Source organism: Triticum dicoccoides, chromosome 3A (assembly GCF_002162155.2).
Source record: "Triticum dicoccoides isolate Atlit2015 ecotype Zavitan chromosome 3A, WEW_v2.0, whole genome shotgun sequence".
Classification (NCBI taxonomy): domain Eukaryota; kingdom Viridiplantae; phylum Streptophyta; class Magnoliopsida; order Poales; family Poaceae; genus Triticum; species Triticum dicoccoides.
In genome coordinates this window covers 406030368-406047058 of record NC_041384.1, presented here as the reverse complement: position 1 = coordinate 406047058, position 16691 = coordinate 406030368, and positions in this window count along the sequence as shown.

Below are 16691 nucleotides of genomic sequence, written 5' to 3'. Positions count from 1 at the left end.
GGCGCAGGCGCAAGGTGGCGGCGGCGGCACCGGCGACGAACGGCGGGCGGAGGCGCGGGGGCGCATAGTTGGGCGGCGGCGAATCTGGGCCGGCGGGCCAGATCTGGGCCGCGCGGGCCTGTGGCGGCGGAGGAGATAGGAGGAGGCCAGGTGGTGCGCGGGGATTGGCCCGGAGCGGCGGCGCGGCTGAGGTGGCGGCTCCCCATTGGTGGGAGTGAGGTGGCGGCGGGCGGTGGACACGTCCGGCGCGGCGTGGACACGTCCGGCGGTGCGAGAGGAGGAGTTTTTAGGGTTCATCCGCGAAAATTTCGGGGATGGCCACATATTTATAGGTAGAGGGAGCTAGGAGAGTCCAAATGAGGTGCGGTTTTCGGCCACGCGATCGTGATCGAACGCTCTAGATGATGGAGCAGAGTTAGGTGGGTTTTTTTTCCAAATTGGAGGGGTGTTGGGCTGCAACACACACGAGGCCTTTTCGGTCCCTCGGTTAACCGTTGGAGTATCAAACGAAGTCCAAATGATACGAAACTTGACAGGCGGTCTACCGGTAGTAAACCAAGGCCGCCTGGAAAGTCTCGGTCCAATCCGGAAATGTTTAATTACCACACACGAAAGGAAGCTAGAAATGACCACCGGAGGAGAACGAAGCGCCGGAATGCAAAACGGACAATGGGAAAAATGGTCGGATGCATGAGACGAACACGTATGCAAAAGAAATGCACATGATGACATGATATGCAATGCATGACACGCAAGCAATGACATGGTAACAACAATGAATAACTGGACGACACCTGGCACATCGGTCTCGGGGCGTTACAACACTCCACCAATACGAGAGGATCTCATCCCGAGATCTAGAATGGCACCGGAGGGACAACGGAAGAGAAAAGAGGAGAGGTAAAACTAAGTTGCTTCTTTGACAAACAAGTGAAACCACGAAACTTGAAATGGTTAAACCATTTTGAGAAAAGAATACAACAACGATGAATGAAGTTGAAAACACTCCATTAGAAAAGAGGGACAAGGAAGAACAACTTCGAGCAGCACTCTGGTTGAGAAGTTATGCAAGACTTGATACGATGAAAAGAACTTGAGCAGAGGACACGACACTCCGGTTAAACAAGATAGAGAAGGGATAAGACTGATATAATTTGGACAGCACTTCGACTGTAAATGGAAGAAATTGAACATGATCTTGACAAAGTGAGATGGCGGGTGAAAAGAACAACATCGCAATGCCTCCGGAAGAAAAGAATAGAAGATAGATAATTGAAATAAAAGAATGGAGAAGAAAATGTCATCTTATGCCACAAAAGCGCTTGAGAAGGCATCCATAGGAGACGGGTCGAGCGGAATTGTTGGAACACCAACAACGAAAAGAATATACTTGATATGGTCTTATGGAATACATCTCAAAATATGAGGTGACAGCCTGCCACTCACGGGAAAGGAATTGGATTGGAATGAACAAAGAGACGAGAAAGTATTTCACCGGGAGGATAAATGAAGAACCTGGGTCCTTTATAAGCACCATAGATAGCAACAATCCTTAGGGAAAGTTTTAGGTGAAATATAACCCAAGATAATTCCAATGAAGAAAATGATGGATTTAAAATATCTCATCCTTGACAACATGTGAATCATGAAACATGAACTCAAATTATCAAGAATGGCATAATACCACCTCCAATAATATGATAGAAAGAATGCACTTCGGATTACAATATGAAGAAAGCTTGAGTTTCTTAGAAAAGAATCTTGATGAACACTTCAAGAAGAAATTAAATCCTTTATGAACCAACATGTAGAACGTTCCCGAAGAACTCCGTTAAACAAAAGAATGCTCAAACGGAAGGCAAGAGAAGATGGAAACACAAGGTGAAGACTTGCAATGATTTAAATGAATCTCCGTGGTGATGTAATAGCGAGAGCTAGGAACTCCGGGAAAAGAAAAGATAAAGCATCTCGAACCCAGAATGTGATATGGTGCCCCTCCGGAATAAGAAATTAATCACTTGGATGAAACAAGAATAAGAATTACATTATGCTTATCCTTCACCAATTAAATTGATGACAATCAACGGATTTGGCATATTACTTATTCTCGTAGAAAAGATTAAGAGAGATATAGCGCAAACTTGGGAAGTTATTGAACGAACCACCGGAAGTGTTGAAAACAACGAATAAATTGATATGGTGACCAAGGAAGAGAACTCTTGAACGGACCACCGTAAGAATTAAAAAAAGAATGAATAAAACATGAAGAAACACCGGGAAGGATTAGCAAATAAACGAAAATGCTTGAGAGAATTTAGATCCCTAAGAATGAAGAGATTACGAGCTAACTAGAGAATCCTTGATTTAAGCTCTGGATGGTGAAAAGAATTCTCATAATCGAAAAACAATTATGAGAGTATGGCATTTAAGCTAGAACCACGAATCTCTGAGATAGCGGACAAGATATGGAGGAAAAACTCATCTTCGGTCATCAAAATCTGAGAATTACGACGAGAAACACCATCAAGAATTGTTGAGGCACTCCGGAATAAAGAAGAATATAAAAGTTGAACCAATGATGAAAAGAATTTGGAAGATCTTGGAGAAAGACATTTGACTGATGATAAATCATTCTTACGTCAAACTTCGAAAAGAAATTTGAGGATAGCTCCGGGAAATAAGAAGAGTCAGGTAAGATCCTAGGAAAAGACCTGTGGGTTAGGGCCCACTCAAAAGAAGCACCGTTGAAATGATTTAAAAGAGAGGTTGCACCGGTTGAATTAAATGACTTGAATGAGATAACAACCTCGGAATAGTTTGAACTGAACTTGAATGAAAAAAATGAGCCTTCTGAGATATCTTGAGCACTCCGGGACAATAGAATAGCGAGAGGTGAACGATTAAGAATTGCACCGGCATGAGAAAACATTGAAATGAGGAAAGGGTAAGGTCAACAAAGCTTGACTTGAAACCACCGGAGAAGATAAAAGAAAGAAGAATGATGAACTAGAAGCTCCATTAGTATCTTCATGAGAATCACCGGATAAGAATATTGATGCAAAAGAATGGAGAGGCTTCACATCAATAAGATGGATACTCGATTAAGAAATCTGAGTCCTAGGATAAGCAAGGGTGGGAGGGTGGGAAAACAAAGACAACTTGGGATGGATGAACGAACACCGTTGAGAAAGCTGAGATTGGATCTTGCGGATGTTGAAATGTTCGGATCCACTTGAAGAGAAACACACCGGTGAAAAGGATTGACATGACAATCTCGATTATCATGAAGTATTAGTATCCACATAGGAATATGAGAACACCGTTTAGGAAAGGTATGGAATCAAACACTTGACTTTGAAGCAACTCGAATACCCCAACTCAAAACAAAACAAAGGATTGGCTTGCAAAATAAGCCAGAACAAACATATGATAGAGATTTCGTCCGAAGTTTCCGTGGTGGGGCCTACACGGGCTCGATCATACAACACCATCATGTGCAAGGCAGTGCACATGACATACGAAGCGTCCCCGAGTCGGCATAGCCAAGGACTCTTTAAGACACAACGAGACCACTGTAAAACCGACCGTGAATAGGCGGACCACTAGACGTCGAACCCCAATTTCATATCATACATCTGTCGGAAAGATATCCTAAGAGCTACTTGAATTCCCACCTATGAAATTCCCGAACGTTTCCGGTTATGCAATCAGGTGTTGGGGATACAGGGGAAGCATAATATCTCACCCAAACTAGCAAATCCTACATCCCGCTGTATCCATCCTTCAACACATAACCAAGAAACCTTCGGAAACAATCTACCTCAACCTTCGAAAAGCATCCGTTATACAAGTTATGGCGATACTCCCGAACTCCCGCCCCAGTACTGGGTGGCGTCGAGGTTATCTCACCAATGAACTGCATAAAAGAGATTTTCGATGTCGTCGTACTAAACTCAGGTATTCCAGAACTGCAACGATAAAATTATGATGACAACACCTCAGAGCTCAACTCCCCGGGACACTTGTACTAAACCCCTGACAGGAGGCACCAAGTCAATGTTCTCATCATAAAACCATCAGAACGATTCCAAGATACCCGCGTGATCCTAAATTTTTTTAGTGAAATTTGAGAAGAGAAGAGTCAAAACTCTACGTCAGGATGCCTTACCAGAGCGATGAGGAGACTGGGAAGTAAAAAGAATTCCTAATCTCTCCGATATATAATTCCTAAACGACTCAAAACATTTTTCTAGACACAACTCGGCCGCTAAAAACGATCAAGCAATGGGGCTTCTAAGGTCGGGGAAGGCTCTGATTACCAACTTGTGACACCCTCGATGCGACTATAGCTCCCACGTGTCGAGGCACAACTTAGAGACATAATCGCATTGAAGGCATATGTCGCAAGTTAAGCAATCTTCACAACATCCCATGTAATATAAATAATAAAGGGGAGATAACATAGTTTGCTTACACTCGCCACGTCAATCAAGTGCATAAATAACTTTACATCATCCAAACACTCATGGCCCGACTACGGCGCCAAAATAAAAGAGAACCCAACATGCGACATGGTCCTGTTCACCCCCAACTGGGCACCACTACTGATCATCAGGAAAGGAAACATAGTAACGTTGAGAGTCTTCGTCGAACTCCCACTTGAGCTCATACGCGTCTCCTGGAGCGGAAACTTCAGGCCCTGCATCTGGTGTAATAGTAATCTGTGAGCCACAGGGACTTAGCAATCTCGCACCCTCGCGATCAAGACTATTTAAGCTTATAGGCAAGGCAAGGTAAAATATGAGTGGAGCTGCAGCAAGCGACTAGCAAGTATGGTGGCTAACTTATTCGCAAAGGAGAGCGAGAAGAGGAGGCAAACCGCGAGCGAGAAACTAGAGAGCAACCTGCGCAAACATTACTCCAACACCGTGTCCACTTCCTGGACTTCGCCGAGAACAGGCCATCACGGTAACACACTCGGTTGATTCATTTTAATTAATTAAGGTTCAAGTTATCTACAACCGGACATTAACAAATTCCCATCTGTCCATAACTGCGGGCACGACTTTCGAAAGTTCAATCCCTGCAAGGGAGTCCCAACTTAGCCCATGACAAGCTCTCACGGTCAACAAAGGAATAGACCTCCTCCCAAGACCTTCCGATCAGACTCGGTATCTCGGTTACTCAAGACACTTCAACAGGTTAAAACAAGACCAGCAACACCGCCCGAATGTGCCGACAAATCCCGATAGGTGCTGCACATATCTCTTTATCAGGGCACACTTAGATTGTCCTAGGTACGGGTAGGCCAGCCCAGAGTTGCCCCTGGTGGCCACCGATAGCTGACAGGTGGACCAACACTCAGAGGAGCACTGGCCCAGGGGGGTTAAAATAAAGATGACCCTTGAGTCTGCAGAACCCAAGGGAAAGAAAAGGCTAGCTGGCAAATGGTAAAACCAAGGTTGGGCATTGCTGGAAAAGCTTTAATCAAGGCGAACTATCAAGGGGTTCCCATTATAACCCAACCGCGTAAGGAACGCAAAATCCGGGAACATAACACCGATATGACGGAAACTAGGGCGGCAAGAGCGGAACAAAACACTAGGCGAGAGGCCGAGCCTTCCACCCTTTACCAAGTATATAGATGCATTAAGACAACATAGCAATATAATGATATCCCAACAAGTAAATAAAAGATGTTCCAACAAGGAACGGCCTCCAAACTTCACCTGCAACTAGCAACGCTATAAGAGGGGCTGAGCAAAGTGGTAACATAGCCAATCAACGGTTTTCTAGGACATGGTGGGTTAGAGGTTTGACATGGCAATTTGGGTAGCATAGCAAAAGAGCGAGCAAACTAGCATAGCAAAGATAGTAGTGATTTCGAGGGTATGATCATCTTGCCTGAAATCCCGCAAGGAAGAATAATGAGTCCATGAAGAAGACAAACGGACGTAGTCGAACGGGTCCTCACAAACGCGACGTTACCGGAACCAACCCGAAGAAGCAAGCACTAGAAAGAAGCACAACATAGTAAACAACCAACACATGAACATGGTATGATATGCGGGATGCGGTATGCGATGCATATGCAAGATATGACAGGAAAAACAAGATCCTGGCCTCAACTTGGAAATCCAAGTGTGCCACTGGAAAGGTGAGATGAAATCGCTTGAAAATGATATAAAGAACACCGGAATCGGAGTTACGGTTTGGAAATGTCAAGCGATTCAAATATGACACCGGTCTACGATTTACAGCAAGTGGCCATCTAAATGCAATGAGATGAACATGCTACAGCACTCAAGCATGACAACAAAATACATGGCAGGGATGCATTCAAGATGCTTAACAAAAGTCTAGCACTGAGCTACAGCCAATTCATCCATTAACAGGTTCAAACAAGCATGGCAAAAATGCATATGGTAAACAGATCTCAGACTTGGTGAAATTAACACTAGCCTGGAATTTCAGATCAGGTAGCACTCTTTGGAGCAACAAAACTACATGCTACAGGACCTGAACATGGCACAGTAAAGCATGGCATGGAGCTACTCAAAGATCTTAACAAAAGTCCCTTAGTGACCTTGAGCCAAAAGGGATCAGAAAATACAATTGCAAGCACGTGAACATAGCAAAAACATAATCGGTTTTCAGACTTAGTGAAAACTGGCACATGCTGAAATATAACTCAAGTAGGCATGTTTACGAGCTCGATGCACTCACTACGGTGCAAGTCATGGAAAGACAAGCATACACCCATCAAGAAGGCACAAAATTCAAGCTATACATGGCAAGAACAAAAGCATAGCATGCACGGATCAACTACAACATCATCGGCAAAATTGCAAATAAGTTGACAATCTGCCCAGATTCACAAAGTAGCAAAGGTAGAGCTTGATTGACTCAATCTAGGGTGCTCCATAATTGCAAACAAAGACATGGATGGATAGAGCAATACAAGGTTAACAAAACTCCCTTAGTGATCATCCTCAAAAGAGGCACGGATCACTAGGAAACAACAAGAACATATGGCATCATGAGATAAACAGCTCCAGGACTTAGTGAAATTACTAAGTCCCTGAAGACAGACTTAGCAAGTGCACCACGTTGCAAGCTTACACAAGTCACCACACACATCACAAAAATACATGGGTTGCACCTCTAGAAAGATGACAAACCCCTTAACAAAACATATGTAGAGCACACGGGCATATCATGCACACATTAATCATGGCAAAAATGACAAAAGTGCTAAACGGAGTAGCAGATCTGACAAATAACTCAAGTAGCCCTCTTCTAGCAGCATTTCGGGCATCAAGATGAACTCAAATTAAAATGATGCAATGGAATGAAATGATGTACTCTCTGAGATGAACATTTTCATATGCTATATGCATGAATGAGAGCTACAGATGCAAAGTTACGGAGCTACGAACAGAGGCACTTGGATCTGAGAATTTCAGGACTTAGTGAAATTATACCTCGCGAAAGTCAACGCGGGACGGAGAGATCCGGGACGGAGCGGTGCAGATCTGAGACGGGACGTTTGGTTTGAGGGACGGGTGGATCTGATCCATCTTCTCCGGATCTGACCGGAGAGGAGCTCCGGCGAGGTTGGAACCCCGGCGAGGTGGTGCAGATGGCCGGATCCGGCGACGAGGGACGGCGCAGAGGGCGGCGGTGACGCGCGACGAGGCGGCGGAGGAGATGGCCAGCGTCTCAGGCAGCGAGGTGTGGTGCTTGCGGCGGCGCGGCGGACGGAGGCGAGGGGCAGCGCCGGTGGAGCGCGTGCGGCGGCGCGGCGATGCAGGCGGCGGCGCAGGCGCAAGGTGGCGGCGGCGGCACCGGCGACGAACGGCGGGCGGAGGCGCGGGGGCGCATAGTTGGGCGGCGGCGAATCTGGGCCGGCGGGCCAGATCTGGGCCGCGCGGGCCTGTGGCGGCGGAGGAGATAGGAGGAGGCCAGGTGGTGCGCGGGGATTGGCCCGGAGCGGCGGCGCGGCTGAGGTGGCGGCTCCCCATTGGTGGGAGTGAGGTGGCGGCGGGCGGTGGACACGTCCGGCGCGGCGTGGACACGTCCGGCGGTGCGAGAGGAGGAGTTTTTAGGGTTCATCCGCGAAAATTTCGGGGATGGCCACATATTTATAGGTAGAGGGAGCTAGGAGAGTCCAAATGAGGTGCGGTTTTTGGCCACGCGATCGTGATCGAACGCTCTAGATGATGGAGCAGAGTTAGGTGGGTTTTTTTCCAAATTGGAGGGGTGTTGGGCTGCAACACACACGAGGCCTTTTCGGTCCCTCGGTTAACCGTTGGAGTATCAAACGAAGTCCAAATGATACGAAACTTGACAGGCGGTCTACCGGTAGTAAACCAAGGCCGCCTGGAAAGTCTCGGTCCAATCCGGAAATGTTTAATTACCACACACGAAAGGAAGCTAGAAATGACCACCGGAGGAGAACGAAGCGCCGGAATGCAAAACGGACAATGGGAAAAATGGTCGGATGCATGAGACGAACACGTATGCAAAAGAAATGCACATGATGACATGATATGCAATGCATGACACGCAAGCAATGAAATGGTAACAACAAAGAATAACTGGACAACACCTGGCACATCGGTCTCGGGGCGTTACACAATCCGTGGGAGGCGTAGGATGAAGATGGTCTCTCTCAAACAACCCTGCAACCAAATAACAAAGAGTCTCTTGTGTCCCCAACACACCCAATACAATGATAAATTGTATAGGTCCACTAGTTCGGCGAAGAGATGGTGATACAAGTGCAATATGGATGGTAGATATAGGTTTTTGTAATCTGACAATATAAAAACAGCAAGGTAGCAAGTGGTAAAAGTGAGCGTAAATGGTATTGCAATGTGTTGAAACAAGGCCTAGGGTTCATACTTTCACAAGTGCAAGTTCTCTCAACAATAATAACATAATTGGATCATATTACTATCCCTCAACATGCAACAAAGAGTCACTCCAAAGTCAGTTGAGAACAAACGAAAAGATTATGGTAGGGTACGAAACTACCTCAAAGTTATCCTTTCTGATCGATCTATTCAAGAGTCCGTAGTAAAATAACATGAAGCTATTCTTTCCGTTCAATCTATCATAGTGTTCGTACTAGAATAACACCTTAAGACACAAATCAATCAAATCCCTAATGTCACCTAGAAACTCCAATGTCACCTCAAGTATCCGTGGGTATGATTATATGATATGCATCACACAATCTCAGATTCATCTATTCAACCAACACAAAGAACTTCAAAGAGTGCCCCAAAGTTTCTACTGGGGAGTCAAGACGAAAACGTGTGCCAACCCCTATGCATAAGTTCACGAGGTGACGGAACTCGCAAGTTGATCACCAAAACATACATCAAGTGGATCACATGATATCCCATTGTCACCACAGATAAGCACGTGCAAGACATACATCAAATGTTCCCAAATCCTTAAAGACTCAATCCAATAAGATAACTTCCAAGGGAAAACTCAATTCATCACAAGAGAGTAGAGGGGGAGAAACATCATAAGATCCAAATATAGTAGCAAAGCTCGCGATACATCAAGATCGTGCCGACTCAAGAACACGAGAGAGAGAGAGAGATCAAACACATAGCTACTGGTACATACCCTTAGCCCCGACTGAGAACTACTCCCTCCTCGTCACGAAGAGCGTTGGGATGATGAAGATGGCCACCGGAGAGGGATTTCCCCTCCGGCAGGGTGCCGGAACGGGTCTAGATTGGTTTTCGGTGGCTACGGAGGCTTCTGGCGACGGAACTCCCAATCTATTATGCTCTTCGATGTTTCTAGGGTATATTGATATATATAGGCGAAAGAAGTCGGTCAGGGGAGCCACGAGGGGCCCACAAGGGTGGGGGCGCACCCAGGGGGCAGGTGATGGAGTCATGTACCTAGGGTAGGGTCACAGACCTGATCTAAGTACCCTGCCCAGGGACATCCTTAGAAGAGATCACCTTCCAGTCGACCTACGAGGGACTCACTCGACTGACTTGAAGGACTCGACCACGAAGACTCACTCGACCACCAGAAGGTCAAGAGGCACTCTGCACTACAACGGTCTGTAATTAAGTAGACTTTATGATAGTAAAGACACTTTATGTGGGGCGTTACCAGTAACGCCCCGGACTTAAAGCACCTTAAACCCTCTCCTACGTGGGCTGGCTAGGGTCCTGGCGCACTCTATATAAGCCACCCCCCTCCACAGGTAGAAGGGTTCGGCACCCTGTAACTGATATACACATAATCCACTCGACCGCCTCCGGGTTCCGAGACCTAGGGCTTTTACTTCCTCCGAGAAGGGCCTGAACTCGTACATCTCTTGTGCTTACAACCTCTCCATAGCTAGGACCTTGCCTCTCCATACCTACCCCCACTCTACTATCAGACTTAGAACCACGACAGTTGGCGCCCACCGTGGGGCAGGTGTTTTAGCGATTTTGTGGAGAAGTTGCGATTCTTCCGAGTACTTTCATCATGGTGGCTGCTAGAGTTTTGGTCGAGGGCCGAGAGATCCGTCTCGGTGCTCTCACCTTTGTCGCTGACGACTCCACCTGGCTCCAGGAGGCTCCACTCGACGTCGATGCGCTCCCCGTCCGCGGTGCGACGCATTTTCGCGCATGTGTCCGCGGCGTTCTGCTGCGGCAACCGTCGACCCCGTATCGGTCGACTCCCCCATCGGCCACCCTCCCGGTCTCCCGCCAGCGCAAGCGCTCGGGACGGTCGAGGCTTCAGCGGTGGGTGAGGCACGCGGTGGCTCGCCAGACGGCCACCACCCAAGTTGCGGCAATCGAGCCCGAAGAATCTCTTTACGGCCTGTTCGATCTGTCGACTGGCTCCGTAGAGACTGCATCCAAGTGCGATAGCAGTGATCCAGCGGCGGAAATCCTGATGGTCGACGGGCCCCGCAGTCCCCCTGGCTTCGCCCGTGATGGTGGGGCAGGCGACGGAGGCGACCCCGCACGAGACCACGAAGAGTACCAGCCCGAGCCACTCGACTCTCTGCAAAGAGAGGAACTTCGTCGCAGGAACGTGGATGCCCTGCGTACTCCCATCGCAGGAGAAACCCCTGAGGCTCGTGCCTTGGAGGAGGCACGTTTGGCCAACTTGGCCGAACGCACTCGCCTGGAGAATCTTCAGCGAGCACTTGACGAGCGCGCACGACAACGAGTTCCCGACACCAGTCGACGTCAACTCTTCCCGCCGACTCAGGTATATCAAACCCCAATCCAGAATTTAGCAGCCGCGACCCGTATTGCAGAGTCCATCCAGCCCTCTCAGTCGGAAGCTGGCAGAGGCTTGATGCAGATCAGGGATCTACTCCGGGCAGCAGGTGATCAGAATTCGGCCGTGTCGCAGTCGCGCAACAGAATTCACAGTCGATCCGTCGCTGCGAATACGGTTCAGTTGGCTCACAGCCCCAGATCGCCTCCGCGGCGTGAAGGGCGCGAGAATCGGCGAGAGCAATATGGAGACCGACACGACCGAGATGATAGGCGTCGAGTGCCCAATTCCCCTCCGAGGGGTGGGTCTTACGCTCCTCGGCAGCAAGATGACAGACGTCAGCTCAGTGCAGGGCGAAGAGTTCCAGTCGACCCCAGAGAACCAGGCTTCGACGCGCGATCCATTATCGTGCAAGGCTTGGTCGACCGGAACAGAGCCCATCGAGGTGGACTCGACAGAGATGCGCCTACGAGCAGTCGAGTGCATGTTTCTGGTCCGGAATGTTTCAGCAGAGCTATCAGAGCCGCAGTGATCCCTCCCAATTTCAGGTTGGCAACAGTAGTCAGCAAGTTCACTGGTGAGTCTAAGCCTGAAACTTGGCTTGAGGACTACCGAGTGGCGGTTCAGATTGGTGGTGGGAATGATGAGGTGGCCATGAAACATCTGCCCCTCATGTTGGAAGGTTCTGCCAGAGCATGGTTGACTCAGTTACCTCCTAGTAGCATTTACACTTGGGAAGATCTGTCCCGAGTGTTCGTCAGAATGTTTGAAGGAACTTGCAAGCGACCGGCTGGATTGACGGAGCTGCAAGTCTGCGTGCAGAAGACCAATGAGACTCTCAGGGAGTATATTCAGAGGTGGATCACTTTGCACCATACTGTGGAGAATGTGTCTGATCATCAGGCAGTCTGCGCCTTCAAGGATGGTGTCAAGAACAGAGAATTGAGTTTGAAATTTGGTCGAACCGGTGACATGACCTTGAGTCGGATGATGGAAATTGCTACCAAGTACGCCAACGGCGAAGAAGAAGACCGACTCCGAAGCGGCAAGCACAAGCCGAGTCAGTCGGAGAAGGGAAACACCAGTCGGAAACAGAAGCGGAAGGCTGAACCGGCAGCTCCTGGAGAGGCTCTGGCCGTGACTCAGGGAAAGTTTAAGGAGAAACCAAAAGGATCCTGTAACCCTAAGAAGGTAAAGGATAAAGAAGGGAACGACGTGATGGATATGCCGTGCCACATCCACACGAAGAAAGACGAAGAGGGGAATATCATTTACCCAAAGCATACCACTCGCCAATGTCGACTCCTGATCCAGCAGTTTCAAGGAAAACAGTCTAAGGACAAGGAAAAGGAGTCGGACAAGGCCGAAGGCAAGGAGGACAGTGAGGAAGGATATCCGCATATCAACTCCACTCTGATGATCTTTGCAGATGCGGAAAGCAAGAGTCGATTGAAAGTCATTAACCGTGAGGTGAACATGGTTACCCCAGCAAAAGCAAATTATTTGAAATGGTCCCAAACACCCATCACATTCGACCAATCTGATCACCCGACTCATATTGCCACCCCTGGGAGGCAAGCTTTGGTGGTCGATCCAGTTGTCGAAGGCACTCGACTGACAAAGGTGCTAATGGACGGTGGTAGCGGGCTGAATTTGTTGTATGCAGACACACTAAAAGGAATGGGCATTCCGATGTCCCGACTGAGCACCAGTAACATGAGCTTTCATGGAGTTATACCAGGGAAGAAAGCCGAGTCACTCGGCCAAATAGCTCTGGACGTGGTGTTTGGTGATTCAAAACATTTTCGCAAAGAGAAGTTGACGTTTGAGGTCGTGGATTTTCAGAGTGCATATCATGCCATTTTGGGGAGACCAGCTTATGCACGGTTCATGGCTCGACCATGTTACGTGTACCTCAAATTGAAGATGCCCGGCCCCAAAGGAGTGATCACTGTCACTGGTGATCGGAAAAAGGCAGAAGAGTGCTTCCAGAAGGGCTCAAAGATTGCTGATTCCCAGGTGACAGCGGTCGAGTTCGAAGAATACAAGCAAAACGCAGATCCGAGTGACTTGCTGCGATCCAAGAAACCCGCCACAGAATCTGCATTTCAGTCGTCCGGTGAGACGAAGCCTGTTCACATTCACCCGACCGACCACGATGTAGCTCTGACCCACATCTCCACAACACTCGACCCGAAATAGGAAGAAGCGCTCATCCAGTTCCTCCGTGAGAACTGGGACATTTTTGCATGGAAGCCCGCTGACATGCCAGGTGTTCCCAGGGGACTGGCTGAGCATCGCCTAAGAGTCGACTCATCTGCAAAACCAGTCAAAGAGCATCTTCGGTGGTCCGCTGTCCAGAAGAGAAAAGCCATTGGTGAGGAAGTGGCTCGACTGTTGGCGGCAGGATTTATCCGAGAGATATACCACTCCGAGTGGCTCGCTAATGTCGTCATGGTTCCTAAGAAGGACAAATCACTCCGAATGTGCATTGATTTCAAGCACATCAATCGGGCCTGCCCGAAAGATCATTTTGCTCTCCCTCGCATAGATCAAATTGTTGACTCGACCGCGGGATGCGAGAGATTGTCTTTTCTAGACGCCTACTCCAGGTACCACCAGATCCGTCTGTACGGACCCGACGAGGTAAAAACAACTTTCATCACTCCATTCGGGTGCTTCTGCTATATCACCATGCCATTCGGCCTCAAGAATGCCGGAGCCACATTTATGCGAATGATTTAGAAGTGTCTACTCACTCAAATCAGTCGGAATGTGGAAGCATATATGGATGATATCGTCGTCAAGTCACGAAAAGGTTCTGACCTGCTCGCTGACCTCGTCGAAACATTTGCCAACCTCAGAAGGTATGATATCAAGCTCAATCCATCAAAGTGCACATTCGGAGTTCCTGGTGGCAAGTTACTCGGTTTTCTCATTTCCGAGCGAGGGATCGACGCTAATCCAGAGAAGATCGGCACTATTCTCCGAATGAAACGCCCTGTGCGAGTGCACGATGTCCAGAAGCTTACTGGATGCTTGGCCTCATTAAGTTGATTCATCTCACGACTCGGTGAAAAGGCATTGCCTCTTTACCGACTGATGAAGAAGGCAGACAAGTTCGAGTGGACTCCAGAAGCTGATGCAGCGTTTGCCGAGCTAAAAGCTCTGCTCTCCACCCAGTCGGTGCTTGCTGCTCCAATCAGCAAAGAGCCTCTGTTACTTTATATCGCAGCCACAGGACAAGTCGTCAGTACTGTGCTTACGGTCGAGCGGGAAGAAGAAGGAAAAGCTTTCAAAGTTCAGCGCCCAGTGTATTATTTGTCTGAAGTCTTGACTCCATCCAAGCAAAGATATCCTCATTATCAGAAGCTTGTGTATGGAATATACATGACCACAAAGAAGGTTGCTCATTATTTCTCTGATCATTCCATCACAGTCGTCAGCGACGCTCCACTATCAGAGATTTTGCACAACAGAGATGCAACTGGTCGAGTGGCTAAATGGGCGATTGAACTTCTTCCCCTTGATATCAAGTTTGAGGCAAAGAAAGCCATTAAGTCCCAGGCAATAGCAGATTTCCTCACCGAATGGATTGAACGGCAGCAGCCGACTGAAGTTCACTCGGAGCATTGGACCATGTTTTTTGATGGCTCTAAGATGTTGAATGGTTCCGGTGCTGGGGTTGTCCTGGTTTCCCCTAGAGGAGATAAGCTCAGATATGTGCTCCAGATTCACTTTGATTCCTCCAACAATGAGGCAGAGTATGAGGCCCTCTTATACGGATTGCGCATGGCCATTTCACTCGGCGTCCGTCGCCTGATGGTCTATGGCGACTCGGATTTAGTGGTCAACCAAGTGATGAAGGAGTGGGACGTGACAAGCCCAGCCATGACTGGATACTGCAGTGCAGTGAGGAAACTGGAAAAGAAGTTCGAGGGGTTGGAGCTCAATCATATACCCCGACTGAAAAATCAAGCAGCTGATGATCTAGCAAAGATAGGTTCCAAGAGAGGAGCCATTCCGAGTGGTGTGTTCTTGGAGCATATACGCACTCCGTCAGTCAAAGAAGATCCTTTCACTGAAGAAGCTCCACAGCCCAAGAGTGCCACAGATCCGACTGAGGTTGAAGTCCCAGCAGTAGTCGACTTGGTCATGGAGGTCTTGGTGGTCATTCCCGACTGGACAGTTCCGTATATCGCGTATGATGAGGAAGAGGCTCGACAGATCATCCGTCGATCTAAAGCCTTTACCATAATCAAAGGACAGCTATATAGAGAAAGCGCGACTAGAGTTGGTCAGAAGTGCATAACACCAGAAGAAGGTCAAATCATCCTCAATGATATCCACTCGGGGACCTGTGGTCACCATGCGTCCTCTCGGACCATCGTGGCCAAAGCATACCGAGCCGGATTTTACTAGCCAAAGGCGAATGAGATGGCAAAGGAGATAGTGGATAAGTGCGAGGGATGTCTGTTCTACTCTAATATGTCGCACAAGCCTACATCAGCTCTGAAGACCATTCCACTCGTCTGGCCTTTCGCAGTATGGGGGTTGGACATGGTCGGTCCTTTGAGAACAGGGCGAAGTGGCTTCACGCATGTACTGGTGGCAGTCGACAAGTTCGCCAAGTGGATTGAGGCTAAACCAATCAAGAACCTTGACGCCGGTGCTGCTGTTAGCTTCATCAGGGAACTGATATTCAGATATGGAGTCCCGCACAGCATCATTACGGATAATGGGTCGAACTTTGACTCGGAAGAATTCAGGGATTTCTGCAACTCTCAAGGCACACGAGTCGACTACGCTTCAGTCGCCCATCCGCAGTCGAATGGACAAGCAGAGCGAGCCAATGGTCTGATTCTCAAGGGATTGAAACCCCGACTGATGCGTGATCTCAAGCATGCAGCTGGAGCTTGGGTCGATGAACTTCCCTCGGTGCTTTGGGGACTGCGGACCACACCTAATCGGTCGACCGGAAGAACTCCATTCTTCTTGGTCTACGGAGCTGAAGTAGTCTTGCCGAGTGATCTTCTCCACAATGCTCCTCGAGTTGAGATCTACAACGAAGCAGAAGCTGAACAAGCGCGGCAGGACGCAGTCGACCTTTTAGAGGAAGAAAGGGAGATGGCTCTGATCCGATCGACCATCTACCAACAAGATTTGCGTCGTTTCCACGCCAGAAATGTGAGGGGTCGAGCCTTCCAGGAAGGAGATTTAGTTCTCCGAGTGGATCAGAAGAAACCACACAAGCTTGCTCCTTCTTGGGAAGGTCCCTTCATCGTCACCAAAGTTCTCCACAATGGGGCATACCGTCTTTACAACGTCGAACATAATATCGACGAGTCCCGAGCTTGGAACGCGGAACTACTCCGCCCATTTTACACTTAAGTTTATCACTCGGATGAGTTGCAATAAAGTACTCCTGTAGT